The sequence below is a fragment of the Mytilus edulis genome, chromosome 5 (genome assembly GCF_963676685.1).
Source record: "Mytilus edulis chromosome 5, xbMytEdul2.2, whole genome shotgun sequence".
In the NCBI taxonomy this organism is placed as follows: domain Eukaryota; kingdom Metazoa; phylum Mollusca; class Bivalvia; order Mytilida; family Mytilidae; genus Mytilus; species Mytilus edulis.
In genome coordinates, this window is record NC_092348.1 from 82406026 (window position 1) to 82422228 (window position 16203).

The window sequence follows — 16203 nt, forward strand, 5'->3', positions numbered from 1 at the left end:
TTGTCCATTTGTTCCTTATCTGATTCAGTTTAGTCTAGAATTTGTATTTTGCAGCTAACTCAAATTGATACATTATGGAAATATTCAATAAAATTGAGAATGGAAATGGGGAATGTATCAAAGAGACAACAACCCGACCATAGAGCTGACTCAAAACATTTTCTTTCAAGGACATGATACATTTAGCTTTTTATAAGTTTAAATTTTTAGAAAAGCTTCTGTCGTTCAGTTCGACTCAATTAATTTTTCTCATATGTTTGTCCTTATCAATATCTTTATTTTTCATATGGGGAGGTTTACCTTATAAATAAGTAAGTGTTTTACATATGGTCAAGTTTACTTGAAGAGGTCAGTAGTTTGTACGAATAAAAACTGACTTCTGTCATAAAAATGGTGTTAAATGTAAGAAAACTCGCACACACATGCATCGGAACATTTCATATTATTTAGTTATTTTACATATTTTTCAAGACTAGTGTTTTATGATGGACTTAATTTTAATACAAACTCTGTTTTTATGGCCCTGCAAAGAAGTTGTTGGTGCCATATAGTTTTACCCTTGTCCAAAATTCCGATATTTTGTACTTCGGAAATTCCGTTTTTCTGTCATTCTGCAACAAACCATTATACAGAGTTTTTTTTCTAAACACCTTCAGATATTGAGCTGATTTTTGGTATGTGAGTTAACCATGATGAGTTACAGATCAAGTTTAAGTTTTGTTCCGCTCCACTAATTTTTTGCCGAAATTACGGTCTTTGGACTTTGAGAAATTGTTGAAAATCACAGTTATACAGACTTTTTTTCTATACGCCTTCAGAAATTGGGCTGATATTTGGTATGTGAGTTAACCATGATGATTTACAGATCAAGTTTAAGTTTAGTTCGGCTCCACTAATTTTAGCGGAAATTACAGGCTTTGGACTTTGAAAAATTGTTGAAAATCACAGTTATACAGACTTTTTTTTCAAACGCCTTCAGATATTGGGCTGATTTTTATGCCCCACCTACGATAGTAGAGGGGCATTATGTTTTCTGGTCTGTGCGTTCGTTCGTCCGTTCGGTCGTCCGTCTCTCCGTTTGTCCGTCCGTCCGTCTGTCCCGCTTCAGGTTAAAGTTTTTGGTCAAGGTAGTTTTTGATGAAGTTGAAGTCCAATCGACTTCAAACTTAGTATACATGTTCCCTATGATATGATCTTTTTAATTTTAATGCCAAATTAGAGGGTTTACCCCAATTTCACTGTCCACTGAACATAGAAAATGATAGTGCGAGTGGGGCATTCGTGTACTGGGGACACATTCTTGTTGATATATGAGTTAACCATGATGAGTTACAGATCAAGTTTAAGTTTTGTTCGGCTCCACTTATTTTTGCCAAAATTACAGGCTTTGGACTTTGAGAATTTGTTGAAAATTCTGATTTTTGGTATGTGAGTTAACCATGATGAGTTACAGAACCAAAATTACAGGCTTTGGACTCTGAGAATTTGTTGAAAATTGTTGAAAATCACAGTTATACAGACTTTTTTTCTAAACGCCTTCAGATATTGGACTGATTTTTGATGTGTGAGTTAACCATGATGAGTTACAGATCAAGTTTAAGTTTGGTTTCTCTCCACTAATTTTCGCCGAAATTACGGTCTTTGGACTTTGAGAAATTGTTGAAAATCACAGTTATACAGACTTTTTTTCTAAACGCCTTCAGATATTGGGCTGATATTTGGTATGTGAGTTAACCATGATGAGTTACATATCAAGTTTAAGTTTAGTTCCGCTCCACTAATTTATGCCGAAATTACTGGATTTGGACTTTGAGAATTTGTTGAAAATCACAGTTGAAACTGTCTTTTTTTCTAAACACCTTCAGATATTGCGCTGATTTTTGGTATGTGAGTTAACCATGATGAGTTACAGGTCAAGTTAAAGTTTAGTTCTGTTCTGATAATTTTGCTGAAATTACAGGCTTCACAGTTATACAGAATTTTTTTTTCTATACATCTCCAGATTTTGAGCTGATTATTGATATGTGAGACCACCATCATGTGTGTGTCCACATGTGTTTATATTGAAATTGCAGATTTTTCAACTTTTTGGGACGGGGCCATTCGTGTCGCTTTGACACATCTAGTTTTTTTTTAAAATTAAGTTTATATATGAAATTGGAATGACATGATGTACAAGTGTTATGTTCATCAATATGAAAAATATTTATGGCATCAATTATTTGTAGACATATTTTATAAGAAAAATAACTTTTGTCAGTGCATTCTAAGACTTCTTTGGAGAGAAATGGATTTTAAATAGATCATGCAGAAATCGTCTGTTCTTGTGTCAAATCCAAATTTCCAATGATATACTGGCACAGACTTTTGTTGAAGTATCATTACTACGATTTAGATTTACCAAGTAACCAACATATCTTCATAACTGCTGCTTGTTTACTGCACCTCATAAAACAAATGTTCTTGAATGATCTTTGTAGTTCTTGAATGAATCATATTTCTGTTTTAATGAAATATGAGACAAATATTCTGCAACCATGAAGATGTAATATTTAAAGAAACTTTATGGTATTATATTTTTACAGTTTGAATTGCAAAAAGCTGCAAAAAATTTAAGGAAATTTTATGGTATCATTTTTTTACAGCTTGAATAACAAAAAGCTGCAAAAAATTCTGCCAATCAGTCTTACTAACAACAAACATCCATTTAATTAATGAGTTTACTAATCACACCTCTGTCCTCACAGTATAGGTGCAGTTCAGTTTCTGTTCTGGCAAGACAAATTTTCTCAAAAACCATTTGTGCATTAATGAGTTAGCTCCCCTAAATGTGCATGCTGTACCGTTTATCAAATAAAGGAATTCACATTAGTAGCTGTGATAATTACAGCATGTATATCTCCAAGCTTTGTGATGTCGGCTAATGTGCATACAACTTGAGATTTATGGGTCTAAGCTTGGCATGTGATTTGTAACGGCATACCACTATTTAATTAGCATTGCTTTGCACTAAATAGAAACATTTTAAAGATGAAAACATATTTAACAGTGCTGGTGTAATTTAAGTAATGAAATGGCTTTGGCTCTCTGTTGCTGTTATATTTCTGTTTTTCTTTCAGTCTGGATGACCATGTTGACATGTAAAGATCTATTAATAAGTTATTACAAAGATGGCGCTTTTGACCTGTAAATATCTTATTAATATGTTATTAGAAGTCAAGATGGCGCTGTTGACCTGTAAATATCTTATTAATAAGCGTTAACCTGAGGTAATTATCATGTCAGTTAATGATGGCACCATAACATTAGGGCACCATAATAAAGCAGGCATTTATTGCTAGATGTTGCCATGTTTTTATAGCTCTCCATATTTTTAGGGGCGTTAAAATTGGAATTCTTAAATTTCAGCTCTATTTAGATATATTTAAATTGGCATAATATTTGTAACAATTGCCTTTTTTTTTTTGAGAAAAAAAATATCTAAAGATTGAATTTAAGTTAAACTAAGTTTAAAAGGTTCAGAACTTTCCAGTGTTTTTACTTGTGAGATTTTTTTGTGAAAATAATTGCAGCACTTTCAGCTGGGGCATAAGTATGAACAATAGGAGATCTTGCATACATTTTATAGAAACAGCAACACCAGACCTGCCAACTATCCCGATTTTTGCGGTATCATCCCGATTTTCATCCCTCAACCCGAATCCCGATATCGGGATTCTAAAACAAGTCAAAATCCCGATTTTCACAAAATATACCTGAAAAAATTATTTGGTTTCCGATTTTGAAGTTTTTCTGATAATCTATAATTTTACCTGGGGACATATTATGACAAGTTTACAATACTACGCTAATCAACGGTCACAACAGGTGTCATAATTTGTTGTTGCAAGTAATCTGATGGGTCATAACAATCCTCAAAATTAATTAATATTATTATTTGTAAACAGAAAGTCGGTCGGTCAGTTGGCCTTTCATTTTTAATCAGTTTATCATACGAGCACAATTTGCAACGTTTACTGTAGTTCCATAACGAAATCGTAATTAACTTAAAGATGAGAACTGTATTGAACTATTAAAAAAACATCGTTTATCTTGAAATCCATTTAATTTTTGAAATCAGACATGTGTCTGTTGATTTAAAATCGACGCCATTTTGTATTCTTCTACTGTGAATAAACCTCCGCCGGTAGGAGCACCTCCGAACACAAAGAAAAATAACTCAACTTTTATCTATTTTCTCATTAATACTGATAGACTTAATCAAAATCTGTATTTATCCTTCTAACTTTAGGACATATAGGTTTAGGTCTTTTGAGTCATGGTCCAAAGATAAGAAGGTTTTTGGAGGGGGAAAAGGGGGGTTTTCACTAAGTATCCTTTATTTTTTAATGCCATTTTTCTCTATTCTTAAGTTATTTTGTCAATTTTAAAATAAGTACAAGAATCATGCAAATAAAAGAAATCAAGGCTTATAAGATCATTATCAGTATACCAAAAGAAAAAAGAAGAGACATGAGACTATTTTAAAAGTAAAAAACAGTGCACACAGAAACGCCGCAAAAATTGTCCCTTAAAAATCTGGTCGCGCACTAAATCCCCCATGGAGATTTTCAAAAGTTGGCAGGTCTGCAACACTAACAACTTGAGGAGGCTCGCGGGTGTAAGATTTTCAGAAAAAAATTAAACATTAATTTTTCATTACAAATTTCATTTATTACCTTAAGTAGTTGTTACTTTATCATATGGTACAAAAATAATTCCAAAAAATCAATTCGTGTTGGCCCCAGCGAATTTTTGAAATGTAGTTATCATTGAAAAAGCTCCAAATTATCTCCCTTTGGTGCAAAAATGCCATTTTTTGGCATTAAAATTGAAATATCTTTTTTAACTCATCGGTGACCTATATTTTTTATTGTTGTTTTCGAATAAGCTGTACATAAACTAAATAATTGTAAAATTTTAGCGATTTCTGTAATTTAGTTCTTTTTTTATATCAATATTACCGCTATTTCTCCTATTAGTTCAACAGAAAAAAAGGACATTAACAAAAATGTATGCTTCTTTCGAAGGCAGATTGTGAGCGTAAATGAACGGTGACCCCATTTTTTTATTTCATTTTTCCATTAAGTATAAGATAAAGTTCATTTATAGAAAAATATAGAGAAATCCTATATTAAATAAAAAATTTCATTTAGACCCGCGAGCCCCCTTAAAGACAGGTGTCTTTGCAGTATATTCATAAGCTCTTAGTAAAAAGTAAGTGGCCTAGGTGGTCTAAGAATTTCTACTACTGTAATCAATGTGAATTCAAACCTTGCTTGTGCAGGTACACCTGGCTCCAATCTTAATTGACTAGAATTGTCAGTTTTCCTATCTCCTGGAAATCTGGCTTTCTCTACAAATAAAAACTGGTTGCCATGAAATAGCCCAAATGTTGAACTAAAAAGTGTCGTTAAAACACTGGTCAACAAGCAATCAATCGAGTCACAATTCTTATGGAATATAATAAACAATAAACATAAATGACATGTGAATCTGATCAGCATCACAAAAAGTCTTATGACCAAAGTTGATAATAAGTGTACTTAAGTTTTTTTTTTTTAAAGTGATCACTTGGAAAGCAAAGTAATTAACTACAAATAATTCAAAAGCCTGGAACTGAAATTACAGATGAGCAATACAGGCTCTTATGAGCCTCTTGTTGATATTTATCTTAATTTTCTGTTAATAGCTTTGTTATAAAAAGAGAAATAAAGTTACTGAGACAGTGACAAAGAAAGAAGACACAGAATTGTGTATTTCCCAAGACAATCTGAATGAAATATGGAGCAACACAGGTGACAAGGCAAGCCAAACTATTTTTATGGATCAGTTGTAGAACAAAAAACGATTAAAAATAAATATGGCATGCGTGTCAATGAGACAGTAACCCAAGAACAAAATCAAAGCTAGAAGTCAACACTTTCTCTTCAACATAACAGTTGTCTATACAGTAAGAACAGGTGGCTCGGTGGCCGAGTGGTCTAAGTAGTTACTACTGTAATCACTAGCCAGTCAACACTTAGGTTGTGAGTTCGAACCCCACTCCTGCAGGTGCTTTTGACTCCAATCTTAATTGACTAGGATTGTCATTTTTTCTAACAAAGGTCAGTGGTTTTCACCAGGCACTCCAGCTTCCTCTACCAATAAAAACTGACTGTCACAAAATAGCCCAAAAGCAGTGCTTAAAAGTGGCGTTAAAACACCAAAAATCAATCAAGTACAGTAAGAACACACATTGAAAATTTACTGAAAACTTGAGTACAAATACATTTACGGAAAAATAGTAAGAATATCTAATGAGCATTTGAATGTTAACGAGCAAAAGAGACGAAAGTTAAAGATGGTGTATCTGTTACATGATACGGTAAAGGAATTAGACTAAGTACTGTGAAAGAAGTTTGTCGCTCACTTTTAAATAATTTCTATCAAATGTTTGTAATCATATCTATGGAGACAAATTTTTGTTTACATAACAACTTGATTATGACGGGTATTAATAGTAAGAAAACATTCCCGTCTATAGAGATAGTACTTTTTGTTATTCCCCGTATCAAATTATCAGGTCTGAGATATGATTTATGTACATTATGTGTTTTGTAGCCACCCTGATAACAATAGTATTTAATATGCAAAATCATGCATACAAAATTATCCACAGGTTGCTTATAACATTTTCACAATTGAACAATAGGTTTTATGTAACTAGTCAAATTTCCTATCCAGCTGATACGATGAGCTATGGCTTCATCCTACAGTTTTATATCCAACCTGTCGTTCGGTAAAGAATTACGTTAGGTCAGTAACCTACGGTATCCCTAATTGAATATCAACTTTGTGCTCATGAATATTTCAGATTTAACTGAAACCAATATAAAGCTGGTCATAATAAACAATACATAGTTCCTTTATGACAGGACATATAATAGTCTTATAAAGATACCAGTCATATTTTATGGCCTATTTTTGGAGCCCAAGATCTGTTTATTGGAAAAGAATAGATTCAATCTTTTTGTTCCGTTTGGTATAAAGTTATAAAGGCATCCTGTTGTGTGGAAATTGAAAATATTTAGTTTCATCTTACAAAACGTCTTTTTATGTAAATTTTTACTTAATATACATTATTTGTACATTTCCTACCTATTAGATTTTTGTTATACAACAGTTAAGGCTTAAAAGTACTAATGTTGGCTCTTAAAAGCTGGTGAAGGTTTGAAGAAATAGATATATTTGTTATGTGGTGAAACTTATATATTTGTCAGGGTATGACTGAGTGAAATGGTTTGGATATACCACATTCATTTTGAATCAGTTGTTTATTTTTATTGTGAACTAACGTTTTGATTGATTGATTGATTGATTGATTGATTGATTCATTGTTGTTTGCTTATTAAATTATTTTAGACAATTAACCAACTTGGCCCTTGGGTAAAAACAAAAAGAATGTATAGATGAATGCAAGTAATTCCCTGATATCTTGAAAACTAGAAAATTTGAAAAGGGTTGAACTTTTTAAAATGTCAGCAACATTTTCCTTTCCTCTTAAATTTTCTAATGCCTTAGGGACCGTTCAATATTTACCAGATGGATGGGCCAGTGCATTCTTAATATTGTTTCATTAAAAAAGCTAACGCCCATCCTTTTAAATTCTGAAAAAAAGTCCTTGCCCATCTAAAACAATCTATAAAAAAAGTCCTTGCCCCTCTAAAACTATAACACAATCAAAAATGATTTAGGTTCTTTTTCTATTTTAAAGTTTTTAAATTTTATGTCTTGAAATTAAAGAATAAACTTTGGTGTTAATACAAAATTTAAAATGTGCTAGTTAATTCCATATATATGTATACATTTAGTTCAAATATGAATATTCCTTTATCTGTTCTACTTTTGGAAAAAGAAATTATGGTCCTTTTTAGCAAATATAGGCAGACATGTTTTTGAATTTGATGCAGCCTTTTTCGCCTATTAATTAATTCCCTAAATTTGACAACTAAACACCAAACTATCAAAAAACCTAGCATTCTGTAAGATTGATATATAAATGAGAAAGCTGTACAGTTATACGAAAATCTAAGTTGATTTGAAAAAGTTAAAAACAAATTTAAAGGTGACCAGTCACCATCCAAATTTGGTCCAAACTTAAAATTGCAGCTTTTTTTAAAGCTATTAACTAAATCCATAAAAATGACAGCAAAAAAACAAAGTACTAAACAGCCTGGCATTCAGTAAGATCAATATAAAAATGATTTAGCAGTAGAGTTTTATGAAAATGCAAGTTGATTTGAAAAACTTATGAACAAATTTAAAGATGACTATCTTGAAATAACCAAAAACAGAAAATTTAGCTTTTTCTTAAACCTTTTTATTAAATCCATAAGAATGACAACAGCACACCAAACTACCAAACAACCTGGCATTCTTTTAGATCAATATATAAATGAAATAGTTGTAAAGTTTTATGGAAATCCATGTTGATTTGAAAAAGTTATAAAAAAAATTAAAGATGACTATCTGGATTTAGCATATACTGAAAATTTGAGCTTTTTCTTAAACCTTGTTATTAAATCCGTAAGAATGACAGACATACACCAAACTACCACTCAACGTGACATTCTGTAAGTTCAATATATAAATGAAAAGGCTGTATAGTTTTATGAAAATCCAGGTTGAATTAAAAAAGTTATAAAAAACATTAACGATTCAGCCTAAACTTAAAATTCTAGATTTTTTTTACCTATTTATAAAATCCATAAAAATGACAGCAATACACCAAAGTACCAAACAAACTGGCTTTCTGTAAGATCAATATATAATTGAGATAGCTCTTGAGTTTTATGAAAATCCAAGTTGATTTGAAAAAGTTATAAAAAAAATTAAAGTTAACTATCTGAATTTAGCCTAAAATGAAAATTTGAGCTTTTGTTCTTACCTATTAATAAAATCCATAAATTTAACAGCAATACACCTAACTACCAAACACCTGGTTTCTTATAAGATCAATATATTAATGAATAAGCTGTATAGGATTTTGAAAATCCAAGTTGATTTGAAAAATTTACAAAAAAATTAAAGTTGACTATCTGAATTTATCCCTAACTAAAAATTTGAGCTTTTTTTCTTACCTATTAATTAAATCCATAAATTTAACAGCAATACACCAAACTATTAAACAACTTGGTATTCCATAAGGTCAAAATAATTTATAAGATAGTCCGAACAGAAAATTTTAGCTTTTTTAATCCTTAATTAAATCCTTAAAGTTGACAGAAAGCTACCAGTTTTTGAGTGCCCGCAAAAGAAATTTCTTACACACCGATGAAATGGATAAACAAATTTCCTATAAAATATGTTCTGGCCCATCCACTAAATATTTAAAAAAAAGTTCTCGCCCATCCAAATATTTCCACAAAAAAAGTGCTTGCCCCGCCCCATTTTGCACCGGCCCATCCATCTGATAAATATTGAACGGTCCCTTAAAATAGGAGTTATCAGAGGCGGATTTAGAGGGGGGCTCGGGGGGCCTGGGCCCCCCCCCCTTTTTGGGAAAAAATTTGGTTGCTTATATAGGGAATCACTGAAGCGTGACTGGAGCCCCTCTTAGGTCAGTCAGTTGGCCCCCACTTATGAAAATTTCTGGATCCGCCACTGGTTATTGTTCTTACCCTTTATAGTATTTTGTCTATCAACTTGAAAACTACAAATGTATCTAAGAAAATGTTCAGAAAACGACATCTATGATACAGGTTCAGCTGGTTGGTCTAGCAAAGCAGGGTTCATATTCAAATCACATTACCATGAATTCTGAAATGCAGGTAATATTTGTCACTGGATTTTTATCTGAAATGTGCATCACCACCATCTTAAATTTATTTATTGATGTTTAATAATAAGTTTTTAGGAACTTTTTTTTTTATGATCTTGAAAACAATGATGGATAGACAATAACAGTATGTTTAACAGAGTCAATCTCTAGATTTATGAGAGACAATAACAGTAAAAGTTACATATTTACAAGCAATAAAGAGAAAATCATTTCATTGATTGTTAATATTTTGCTGATCTCATAGTGGAGGGAAATAATGCACCCCCTCCCCCCCCCCCCCCCTCTAAAAAAAAGAGGGAGGTAATGTGTTTTCAGAAGGAAATGAGTCAGCTTCATAATTCAGATTTTTTAATAAAACATTTATAAAAGTTAAGATTTTAGTAAATTAATAAAAGTGAACAAATTTTGGTTTGTCATAATTTGTCAGATTTCTTCATAATAAGACATTTAGGTTTTTTTCATCCTTTATATTTTAACCAGTTTTCAGTTGAAATATTATTTTACATCAAATTACATGTAGCTTGTTTTAACTAGTAAACACATATTTTATATTTTAGACACATTTAACTCCTATACACATTGTATTTATCATATGTAATTTATCTACATTCATTACAAGTTTGACAGTGTAATTCCCTATTGTTAGTTACATTCATGGACATATGGTGACATATATAGCACTATAAAAGACAAAAAAGGTGTTATTTATGTCATTGGAAAAACACAAACAGTCATTTTAATTTTGTCTGCATGTACATTTGGTAATTAAGTGGATATTAAGAAATTTTGTTTCAACATGGTCGTGTAACATTTTTCATTTATATAAATGATAATAATCATAATTTGCCACAGTGAGAGATGCAGCTCAAAGAAAAGTGTTGATTATTGCTTTGAAATGTGAACTGCCAGAAACAAAATATTTCCATAGTGCTTGATCATAGGGAGATTTTTTTTTTTTAGGGAAAAATTTGGTTTGCTTATATAGGGAATCACTGAAGTATGATTGGAACCCTCTCCTAACTGGGAACAGTGAAGTTACAGAACGAGACAAGAACAAAATTTAAAATTAGTTTGAAATTGCTTGACTCTTCTGATTGTGAGGAAACACAATCACAAATTAATATTAAAGTTGCTGAAAGCTCGTTCAAAGACACTAAACACTAATGAAGAAACCATGTTTCCCAGTCTAAATTGTCAATCAGAACATAGTCAACAGATTTAGTTTAGGATGTCATAAACACTCTGTAAAAAAAGCATGACCTTGTACAATGCCAATGGTTTGCTCATGACCTTGTACAATGCCAATGGTTTGCTCTAATGGTTTTGTGAAACATAGATATAAAAAAGAAGATGTGGTATGATTGCCAATGCGACAGTTCTCCACAAGAGACCAAAATGACACAGAAATTAACAACTATAGGTCACTGTACGGCTTTCAACAATGAGCAAAGCCCATACCGCATAGTCGGCTATTAAAGGCCTTGAAATGACAAGGTAAAACAATTCAAACGAGAAAACTAACAGCCTTATTTATATAAAAAAATGAACGAAAAACAAATATGTAACACATAAACAAACGACAACCACTCAATTACATGCTTCTGACTTGGGACAGGCACATACATACATAATGTGGCAGTGTTAAACATGTTAGCAGGACACCAACCCTCCCCTTAACCTGGGACAGTGGTATAAGAGTACCTACCACATAAGAACGAACTATAAATCAATATAATACTGAATAGTCTACTAGAGGCTCCTTTGGGATTGAAATTAATTCCTTGCAAGAAATCTCATCAACCCCCTGAAATCAATTAGAGACATTTTATGTCCCATTTTTGGGCATTATGTTTTTCGGTCTGTGTCTGTCCGTCTTCAGGTTAAAATTTTTGATCAAGGTAGTTTTTGATGAACTTGAAACTTAGTATACATGTTCCCTATAAAATGATCTTTCTAATTTTAATGCCAAATTAGAGTTTTTACCCCAATTTCACTGTCCACTAAACATAGACAATGATACTGCGAGTGGGGCACCATGTACTTGTACACATGCTTGTTTAAACTGAAATAATTTTTTTTTATCTATTTCTAAGTAACTTTTTGTGGGTTATAGAGATTGATTAAGGGAAATTATTTTCATTCTCAAATGAGTCTTTGAGTACATAGGACCTTAAGATGCTAAAGAGATAAGTTGAGAGGAATTAATTTTTCATTTCTTAGTAAACCAGAATTCTGCAGACTGTCCAGAGTGTAATTATTACTCATTGATGTATACTTTACTCTGGGTTATCATATGTAGATATAAAAATGTATTAATCTTAACAGTGATGTAATACTGCAGATAATTATGATAATCCGATCCAACTTCAAAGTTAGACATAAATTTACTTTTGGTTGTGTTTTGTAATTGATACTATATATTTTATTTTATTTATTCATTCATTGCCATTACACTCATATGGGGTCAAGGCCAAGCAAAAAAATACATGTGTACTATTATGGAATTATATATGTTTTGTTTCCTTGAAAAAGATTATTATTTTACTAAAAATCCATAATGAATTGCACCTTAGCCTTTTTGCACCCATGATGCCATTGTAGTTATTTTACGACCAGTCTAGGAGTGGGGCTATATTGCATTTTCATTGTTTGTCCAATTGTAATTGACTAGGTTTGTCAGTGGTTCTCTCTGGGCACTCCAGCTTCCTCTACCAATGAAAGACTAGGTTTGTCAGTGGTTCTCTCTGGGCACTCCAGCTTCCTCTACCAATGAAAGACTAGGTTTGTCAGTGGTTCTCTCTGGGCACTCCAGCTTCCTAGACTAGGTTTGTCAGTGGTTCTCTCTGGGCACTCCAGCTTCCTCTACCAATGAAAGACTAGGTTTGTCAGTGGTCTCTCTGGGCACTCCAGCTTCCTCTACCAATGAAAGACTAGGTTTGTCAGTGGTTCTCTCTGGGCACTCCAGCTTCCTCTACCAATGAAAGACTAGGTTTGTCAGTGGTTCTCTCTGGGCACTCCAGCTTCCTCTACAATGAAAGACTAACCACCACATAATAGCACAGTAGTGCTGAAAGTCAAACTGTAAAGACATCTCTTTTCTTGAAGACTGAATACATTTGCTGCCTGGTTCACATAACTTATCAGGTCTTGGATGTATAGTATTACTATCAAAAACAAAGTCTCAGTTATATGACAAACAGTTTGAAAAGTAACTGTTAAAAGTGGAGAGTGGTCTCATTGGCAATCATACAACATCTTCTTTTTTTATAGTTGTACATCTATATGACTACAAAAATGAAGTCAAACTTGTTATATGTCATGATGTAAAAACGATGAATCAAAGAATTCAACTTTCTATTAAAAATAACACCATTCCTGGTCCTTTTTATTTGTTTTCAACCTAAATAATATTACCAATAAATTCCAATTCCATGTGGAATCTGATACTGATAGTACCTGTTACATAATCTGAACATTCTGCCTCTGTCAGGTGCACAACCCAATGATATATATACAAGGGTCATAATCACACCTGAATTTGAATGCCTTTGTCATTACATACAGATTAACACCACTAAATTCAATCGTTGACCAAATAAAATAAATCTACAGATTGCCACCACTAAATTCAATCGTTGACCAAATAAAATAAATCTACAATGACTTCAGTATTCAGCTAACAAGCAAGTACCTTTACCTACACACTCAATGCAATCAGCTGTAAGTCACTTTGGAATTTTAAGAAGGTCCTTTTTAAAGTATTTTATCTTTTTTGTAGTTCCAAAACAATATTTATGTTTAACTTCTTATTATGTATCTAGACCATGAAACAATTTAGATATATTACAGCATCTGCTCCTATACTAAACAGTGAAATTAAAGAATCTAATTTTTTAAATGAGTTATGATACTCATTTATTCTGCACAATGCACATGTTCATAATTTAAATGCATTTGGTAATTTATTTGATGTGTCAGCGTTTTACAGTAATTTATTTGAATTTCTTTGATTTATTAAGGATTAAATTCTCAAAGTAACTGGTGTTTCTCATTGTAATTCTAATTTGCTGTTGGAGATTCATAATGTTGTTTTTATGCTTTGAGTTGAAGTGTGTTAAGGATAAAAAATAGAAATATTGGAATACAATTTATGATAGAGAAAGAAATGTTTCCTAAAATAAATCACGGAACCATTTGACAAAATTTTGTTTGTAATTGTATTAAAAAATGGTTGCTAAAATTTTCTCACATTCTTGTTTATGGTATTTTCATTATTAATTTGTGTAATATAGGCAATATAGGAAAGATGTACTGACATAAGTGGTCTCTAAACACATTAACTCCAAATAGAGCTTTCGTTAGTAGAAGCCATGTTAACTATGTGTATCAGTGAGAAAAATGTAAAAGCATAAAAATATAGTATATATACCAATACACATAATTAACAGTGGAGTTAATGGAGTGTTTTTGAGGATGTTTGTTTTGGGACAGATTTTAAACTTTAATTTACAAAAAAGTAAATTTAAAAAGCATTTTATTTTAAGTACAGAAAGTTGATAATTTTTTCTGTTGCTAAGTTGACCTCTGATCTTACATTATACTCAAGACTGAATTACCTTAATGTTCTACAGGTTTGAAAGCATACTATTAAAACAGAAATATAAAAGAATTTATACAAACCAAGCCTCAGTTGCAGACAGGAATTCTAGCCTGGTATCACTTATAGAAATGTTAATGTTTGGCAATTATTTAAGTTTGAATGCTTTCAATTGTTTTAAAAATATATTTGATGGCTGATTTGTGGTAGTTTCTGTTTGATATTCATTAAGAACTATTTTAGCCTCTGGAGGATCAAACACTTTAAATATGTAAATACACCTGTCTATAAGTTAAGACTTTCAGTACGTTGAGCTATACATGTCCTTTGTTATTTGTGTTGTTTGGATGCTGTCACATTGAGGTACATCTTCTTGTATTATATTTCATGAGCTTACAGAAAAAGTCAAGAAAACTAGAGTTATTTCCCTTTCCTTGAAAAAACTACACACCAAATAGTTAAAAAGTTTATTGAAAAATTGATTTGTTTCAATATATATTTTAAATATTTATATAGAAAAAATTTTGAATCAACATTTTTATTCTTAGATCATATTTTTTCTTCTTTTAAAATTACAGACTTTCAGCAGGGGGTTAAGACATTGTGGAAACTTATTCTTTATCTCTTTCATAAACTTTTTAACAAAACAAATAAAACATTTCAAAAGTTTTTTTCTTAAATAGATAATCAATTTCCTACATTATGATTAAAGTAGAATTTTCTTTAATAGGTAAAAAAAATAGTTTGAAATACTATTTGCAGTATTAGAATAGAGTTTTTGAATAAGTACAAGATAAATATTTGTGTTTTCGTAAGTCAAGATAAATAATAAAACAGACAATAATAAAAGTCCTTGATAAGATAATTGTGTTCAAAGAGGTTTTTTACAGAGAAATATGAGTTATGGCGTAGATTATGAAAAGAATATTCTATTTGTTTATTTGTTTTACAAGACTGCTGTTTGTAGTCCGTGGCCTATATACTGGATCTGCACGTTCTGACTTAGACTGGCGACAAAACTGGGAGCTAGCATACAATTATATGTTTAAACTTATTTTACCCAAAGAATTTTATAAAATATAATTATCTCTTGGCCTCAGGTCCCTGTTTTAATTCTGACTTAAACATTTTCAAATCTACTGCTAGAGATTATTTTACAAAAGGGATCTGGACATACAGTTGCCTATAACTACTTACATCCACTACATTTGGACTTGTGTGGATAGTGCTTACATCCACTACATTTGGACTTGTGTGGATAGTTCTTACATCCACTACATTTGAACGTGTGTGGATAGTGCTTACATCCACTACATTTGGACTTGTGTGGATAGTTCTTACATCCACTACATTTGAACTTGTGTGGATAGTGCTTACATCCACTACATTTGAACTTGTGTGGATAGTGCTTACATCCACTACATTTGAACTTGTGTGGATAGTGCTTACATCCACTACATTTGAATATGTGTGGATAGTGCTTACATCCACTACATTTGAACTTGTGTGGATAGTGCTTACATCCACTACATTTGAACTTGTGTGGATAGTTTTCTCACTGGAAATCAAACCTTATCTCCTTATTTTTATAGGGACTAATTAATCTTTTAAAGGGGCATTAGTTTTAAAAATTCATGTTCACCTATTAAACTCAAATTCTTTTATCTGATTTATAGCATACTAAAACATCTATCTAAATTATAAAAACTCCAAAAGAAACAATTTACAATGCATGGACTCGTTT

At 31.7% G+C, this 16203-nt stretch overlaps 1 protein-coding gene across 1 annotated transcript in view; it reads left to right on the forward strand.

Annotated features, from left to right (window-relative positions):
• The first annotated feature begins 3132 nt into the window (after positions 1-3132).
• The window catches only part of LOC139524605 (interference hedgehog-like), a 138898-nt gene continuing 125827 nt past the window's right edge, over positions 3133-16203 (forward strand). The window contains exons 1-2 of the mRNA XM_071319526.1: positions 3133-3269; positions 5732-5845. The gene's annotated coding sequence lies outside the window, so the exon portion shown is untranslated. The remainder of the gene's footprint in view (positions 3270-5731; positions 5846-16203) is intronic.